The sequence below is a fragment of the Neophocaena asiaeorientalis genome, unplaced genomic scaffold (assembly GCF_003031525.2).
Source record: "Neophocaena asiaeorientalis asiaeorientalis breed wild unplaced genomic scaffold, Neophocaena_asiaeorientalis_V1.1 scaffold59, whole genome shotgun sequence".
NCBI lineage: Eukaryota > Metazoa > Chordata > Mammalia > Artiodactyla > Phocoenidae > Neophocaena > Neophocaena asiaeorientalis.
In genome coordinates this window covers 16752028-16759248 of record NW_020174268.1, presented here as the reverse complement: position 1 = coordinate 16759248, position 7221 = coordinate 16752028, and the positions used below count along the sequence as shown (strand labels likewise).

The 7221-nt window shown below is 39.5% G+C and overlaps 1 pseudogene; it reads left to right on the top strand.

Moving 5' to 3' along the window:
• The first annotated feature begins 4050 nt into the window (after window positions 1-4050).
• Window positions 4051-6218, top strand: LOC112406515 (pre-B-cell leukemia transcription factor 3 pseudogene; annotated as a pseudogene).
• The last annotated feature ends 1003 nt before the right edge of the window (window positions 6219-7221 follow it).

The following is a 7221-nucleotide window of genomic DNA, read 5'->3' as shown; positions in this document are numbered from 1 at the left end:
ATATTAACCCCATTTACAGATGAGGAAACAGGCTCAGATAAATTAATATCACAGAGTTTGCTGATAGGTAAGGAGAGATTAAAACCCATGTCTGGTTCTGTGGCTTGCCTGTTGGGTACCTGTGGTCAAACTACTAGTACTGAGCTCCAGTTTCCTCATTTTAAGAAATGAAGGTAATAATGGTACCCTACTTTTCATAGCACTATTATGAAGTTTAAGTGAGTAATGTGCATACATAATAGTGTGGTGGAAAGCAGCAGAAGAGATATGCAGCTTCTGAGACTAGGCCTAAAAACCTTGTCGCCTTTTGCTCTTGCCCTCTTGGAACACTTCTGCTGCCTTGTTAAAAAGTCCAAGGGAGACTATGAGTGAGGAAAGATGGCTTGGAGACAGAGACAGGCCCAGCTGAGATGCAGCATCCTGGCCTCAGACCCTTCAGCCCCAGGCCAGCTGCCAACTCACAGCAGCTACATGAGTGGACCCAGGTGAGACCAACAGAACTTTAGAGTCACCTATAGAATTAGCAGGAATTATAAATCATTTTTAAAGTCACAGAGTACAGTAGATGCTAGGGATACTTCTAAGCATCCTACAATGCACAGGACAGCCCACTCCCCCCAAAAGAATTATGGTCCCAAATGTCAATAATGCTGAGGTTGAGAAACTCTGTTATAATGTGTCATAGAATGGTGGCAAGGATTAAGACAGTAGTGGGGAGAGGTGGAGAAGTGCTTCGATTCTGGATATATTTTTAAATATTTTAAAAGTAAAGCTGACTGTATTTGCTGAGGGATTAAATGTATAGTACAAGGGAAAAGGATTCCTATCAAAGATGACACCAAGGTTTCTCATCTGAGCAATTAGAAGAATGAAGTGCTTCGTCCTGAGATGAGAAAGGATGTGGGAGTAGCAGGTAGGGAAAAAGTGCTTTATTTTTATTTGGGAGTGAGAAGTAACTGATGGAATTCAAGCATTCGATTTTGGACATACTAAATTTGAAATATCTATCTACTTGGCGCCAAGTGAATAAATATATCAGGTAGGCAAATGGATATGAGTCTGAAGTTCAGGCACAAGGTTGGGGCTAGAGAAAACTTGGGACTCTTTAGCATCTGTATAGTATTTAAAGCTACAGAACAGGCTAATACTATTTAGAGAGCAAATGCAAACTGAGAAGAGCTCTGAGCTCTGAGGCATTCCAATGTTTAAAGAGGAGGAGCCAGTAAAAGATACTAAGAAGATGAAGAAGACAACTTGAGGTAGGAGGAGGAGAGAAGAGAATGATCAACTGTGTCAAATGCTGCTCAGATGTCAAGAGGAAAATGAGGACCAAGAAATGCCCACCAAATCTGGCAACATGGATGCCAACACTGATGTGGAAATGAACAGTTTTGGTGGGGACATAGAAATGAAAATCTGAGTCGCCTGGACTCAAAAGAGTTAATAGTAGAGGAAGGTAGAGATAGTAGCTGTAAATAGTGATCCACTCTCTCCAGGCCTTTGTAAAGCTGAGTAAAGAAACAATAATATCTGGAAGGGATTTTTTTTTTTCTTCCAACTTCTTGTTCTACATATGCACATACAGAAAAGTTTACAGTATGACAACTCCCCTTATATCCACCCCAGAGATTCAAATTTTAACACTATCATATTAGTTTTCCTGTGTATACATATACACATACACACACACACACACACACACATTTCTGTTATTGAAGATAACTTCACCTCTACATATACTTCAGATATACCTCATTTTAAAAAGGACTTTCTCCTTCATAACCGTGATAAACATTAACACACCCAGGAAAATAAAAAATATATTCCCAAATATATTCTATAGCCAGGCATACTCAAATTCTCCCAATGTGTTTTACAGCAGTTTTGTTTTTCTTTTTTTCAAACCAGGATTTAATCCAAGGCCATGCATTGCATTTGGTTATCAGGTTTCTTTGGTCTCTCTCAATGACTTTTTAAAAAGACCTGTTTTATAAAATGGATTGGATTGATTCTTTGTTATGACATTTAACTTGTTCTTCTATCCTGGAAGGGAAGTTTTTGAGGGTAGTAAATACATTTATTATTCCTGGCACAATATCCTAAAATTAACATTTCCCAATTTTCTGATCTCTCTCTGCAATGCCCTTCAGTTTCAGAAAATTCTCAATTTACCCCAAGATTTTAAAAAATATTTAACTGCCACCTATTAGTTCTGAAGACTCAACTGAGCAACTTTCAGGGCTTATACACTCTATATTCAGAAAAAATATACTACCATCTTTCATTTACTATAAGAATTCAAGGGAGATCTCATCTTAAAGCTAATCAGTACCCAAACCATACAACATTTTATTGATTAACCACAACAAATTACATTTAGAAAGTAAAATGAATTATCTGGAATTTCTTTCCTGATTAGCAAAATAGTGCCTCCTAATACTTGAGGGTGAAAGCTGCTGTTAAATATGCCTACATGACTGGAAATTATAACAGCCAGATGAGTTCACTGGGCTGGTGCTGGTATGTTCTGTATGCCCTTCTGTCTATGTAGTAAACAGCTTAAATACAGATGAAAAATTTGATTATACTCATATTTGGGCTTCTATAACTGGTCATTCATGTATAAATTCTTTAAACAACTTAATGAACATTCTTTAAGCAACTTAAAATGCATATCGACCCAACAATTTTTACAGCTATAATTCCAAGGAACATTTAGGTGTTGTCAATTTATCTTAAAACATTTCTGCCATAATCTTCAAATTACTGTCTTTTCCACAGTGTTGGAAAACATTAAAAATAGAATGTTTTATACAAATGAATTTTATACTCTAATTCAATGAACATTTCAAGTTCCCTCTAACTTGCATTGCTATTTTTTTAATCTTACAAAACCTGAAATTATTTAGCATTTATATGAGATCTAAATTATGATGAAATAAGTGAGTTCATCTCATATGATGAAATAAATGAGTAAAATAAAATGGTTAATGATTTTTAGTGCCTTGGCATTGGAATCTGAATCAAACCACTGGCGCTTACATAGAGAGATGGAGACTCCTTTGGGCCTATGGACCATCTCAGGGCGGTAAATGCCCTTCACCAGCCGTCTAGTCCACCTCAACCTGATTACAAACCCTCCCTTGAATAAATCAGAAGCTGATCAGACTTTAAGAAACACCTTCCCTAAGACCAGAATTATTAATTCATATAAAAATCAAAACTGTAGCTATTATTACCTTATAATAAGTCAGCCTGTAGATCACTTGAACTTTCACAGACTATCTGGAAGACCATAATCATACTATGTAAACTTTAGATTTAGACGCAGAGCTAGATGGGAGGGAGGGACCAACCAGCAGTGGAAAATCATCCTCTCAATTTATTCTCCAGCTAGGAAATTATACAGTAATATATACAAAAATACAGTTATTTCACAAACTACCTTAATACTTTAATAATTTTAATGGGATAGTCAACATTACTGAATTACTTGCTCTCATATGAAGCAACGTGAGGTAACAAAATCAAACTAACGTTATATATTTGTGGTAGCCGCCTACAAGATGGGCTCCAGTGGGCCCTGCCTCCTGGTACTTACAGCCTGTGTACATCCCTCCCACATTATATCAAGGTGGATCTGTACAACAGAGCGATGGTGTGTCACTTCTAAGGCTATATTATAAAAGACATTGAGGTTTCTGCCACTCTCTCAGACACTTGCTCTGGGTGAAAGCCAGCTGTCATGTTGTGAGGACCTGAATTGGAACCACTCAGCTAAACCACTCCCAGTTTCCTGACCATCAAAAACTAGGTGAAATAATAAATGTTTGTCTTTTAAGCTGTTTTGGGGAAATTTCTTACAAAGCAAAGGATAATATATACTAATTTGACTGGTTGAAGTTATAACTCTATAACTTCTCATTTAGGTATTAAAAATCACAGCATGCTGATGCAATGTAAGGTAGTAAAAAAATCCACTAACAAATACCTACTGAGTACCACTGAGGGCAAAAAAGCTCTCTCATACTCCACATGAAACTTCCTCAGGGTAATAGTCACGGCTGACCTCTAACTTCTCATTAACTCCTCCCTGGGTAGAAGGGAGTAACTGGTCTGATGACAAATTTGAGAGGAGGAATTCTGAGGCTCAGCTACTTCTCTCCTTTCCATTTCACATTTGTCTGACTAAAGAGAGCCATTTGTTCTGGTCTGCTGTCACACAGTAAACGTAGTGGGACAAGCTTTACTCTTGAAGACACTGAAACCTGAGATTTAAGTCTGAGTGATTCTGGAGCGCAACACTAGGAAGCTCACTGTTGCTGCAAACCTCAGCCGCATTTTGCAAACAACTTTTTCGGTAATTAAACTTACATTTGGGCGTACTCTGGGGGGGTTCACGCCAAGGAGTACTTCCCACAACTTCTGCTGCCCGTGTCCTTGTCCCCACGGTGAGCCACTGCCACCCCCCGCCTCTGCAGGAGACCCTCCAACACTAGCAGGTTTCAGCATCAGAGGAGCCCAGGAGGGGGACCCTCCCGATCCCCAGCTAATGAGATTGGACAATATGCTTTTGGCAGAAGGGGTTTCAGGTCCTGAGAAAGGCATGTAATGAATTCACTACACACGTGATGAACCTGCTCCGAGAGCAGAGTAGAACACGTCCCATTTCCCCAAAAGAGATGGAAAGAATGGTAGGCATCATCCATTGAAAATTTAGTTCCATTCAGATGCAGCTCAAACAAAGCACTTGTGAAGCAGTTATGATTTTAAGATCAAGGTTTCTTGATGCCAGACGAAAAAGTCGTAACTTCAGTAAACAGACCACAGAAATCTTGAATGAATACTTTTACTCACACCTCAGCAACCCCTACCGCAGTGAAGAAGCCGAAGAGGAGCTGGTCAAGAAATGCAGCATCACAGTGTCACAGGTATCCAACTGGTTTGGCAACAAACGAATCAGGTACAAGAATATCGGCAAGTTTCAGGAAGAAGCCCATCTCCACGCTGCAAAGACAGCTGTGACAGCTGCACATGCAGTGGCCGCAGCCGTGCAGAACCACCAGACCAACTCGCCCACCACGCCAAATTCTGGTGGGTACCCTCCGTCATGTGACCAATCAGATGGGGGGATACACTGATGGCCTTGGAGGAAATTCACTGTACAGTCCACATACTTTAAACGCTAATGGAGGCTGGCAGGACGCAACAACTCCATCTTCTGTGACTTCTCCTACAGAAGGCCCAGGAAGTGTACACTCTGATACCGCTAACTAATCTCTGGCAACACCTTTCCCTGAGCTGACATGCCTTGATAAGCGCATTCAGAGCAACAGGAGGAAAAGGAAAGCGTTTTTGTAGCCCACCATCTACAGCTTTACTGTAAAACCTTGTCTTAGAGAACTTGGTAAATCTGTTTTTTAAGGAATCATAATCATTTGAATTTATACTTAAAAACACACAATGTTAAAAAAGCACTTTAACCAATTAGGCCAAGGTTTAACACTGTTGACAGTCCTATAGCTATTTTATTATAATTTATTACCAATAGTTTACATTAATGGTTTCTCACTTGCCAATTACTTGGCCTTAAGGGTAAAAAGTACAATATATGCTAAACCTCAATCGCTAAAGCAGATACAAAGACTCACCTCACCTAAATTGAACTTCTTGCATATATCCACTGCAGACTTTGATTGTCCTTCTTTCATATCACTAATGGAGTTGGAATAAAGGAGCTGTTTGGCTACCTGCTAATGATGGTTGTGTTTAAGAATCTTCTCGTCACACTTGGGTTTCGATCTCTTATGTTATAATTAGATCAGAGACTGGTAGCATCTCTTCTCTCTCTGAAAGCACCAGTGCCCAGAGTCTGCTCGGAAATTAAATTATGGATCCAGACTGTTTTGAGAGCTGAAGATACTTGCTGCTGATAGAGGTGACCACGAGATCCGTCTGGGGTTTTATGGTGTGCACTGGGTGCTGCACAGACTTGTCAAGGTTTGCTACGTCCTTGGGCATTCGCAAAGGCCCTGCTCTCTGGAGTGTTGTATATAGTGTAGCAAAAGAGTATTTATACATCTCACCAATCAAAACACAGCTTTATTACCTCATGCGAACTCATACAAACCAATAGAATTTCAACATGTTCTGTAGCTTAGAGTGCTTACTTACTACCTCTGAACAATACTCACGCTGTAGTTTGTCTCTTTCTTATCTTTTTGTATCTTGCAATTAACTCTTTGTTTCCCTTAATAAAATGTAATGTACATTGTAATCTTTTAAAAGAAAAATCAGGGTTGCATTTGCAACTTTAAAAAAACTGCGAGTGGTCTTCCCTGGTGGCGCAGTGGTTGAGAGTCTGCCTGCCGATGCAGGGGATACGGGTTCATGCCCTGGTCCGGGAAGATCCCCCATGCCGCAGAGCGGCTGGGCCCGTGAGCCATGGCCGCTGAGCCACAGTGGAGAGGGCCACAACAGTGAGAGGCCCGCGTACCGCAAAAACAAAAAACAAAACAAAACAAAAAAACATGCGAGTGGAAACATTGGGTCTTAAATTAACACAGGATCAGTAAAACTGTTGTAAGTAAATACATAAAATAAACCTACATTTGAATCTTCATCTATCTGACTTCTGTGTCCTATTTCTAAACTGGATCCAAACTTCAGTAGGGAAAAGAAAAAAAATGGGGGGGCAACTTATCAACCTTTAAACTAAGTACAAAGTACTATTATGGGTATTTTGTGCCCTTGTGGAGTTTACGGCCTATTTGGGTATAAACTAGAACACCTGAAGGGTTACATAATAATATAAGAATTATCTAACAAATATAAACTATAAGAAGCACATAATTACTACCAAATATGTGAGAAATTATGATCACCTTTGAGAATCAGAAAATCTGAAGGAGAAAGGTAAAACACAGATGCCCTGACCTCCCCCCATGCCAAACCCATGAAATCAGGAATGGGACCCAAGCAATTGCATTTTTAATAAGTTCTCAATACAATGCTGACCCATACTAATCTATCAATAAGAACCCAAGATATACAAAGCAAGTGCAATAACTCTGGAAAAAAGGAGCATGCTATAACCTAGCAAAGGGAAGATTATAGCAAACAAAACTTGAAGCAAACTTTAAATGATATGCAGGATTTAGACGAGGTGGAAGAGTATGAGGGGAAAACAACACTTGCTGAGGGCTTATTAACAGCAGACAC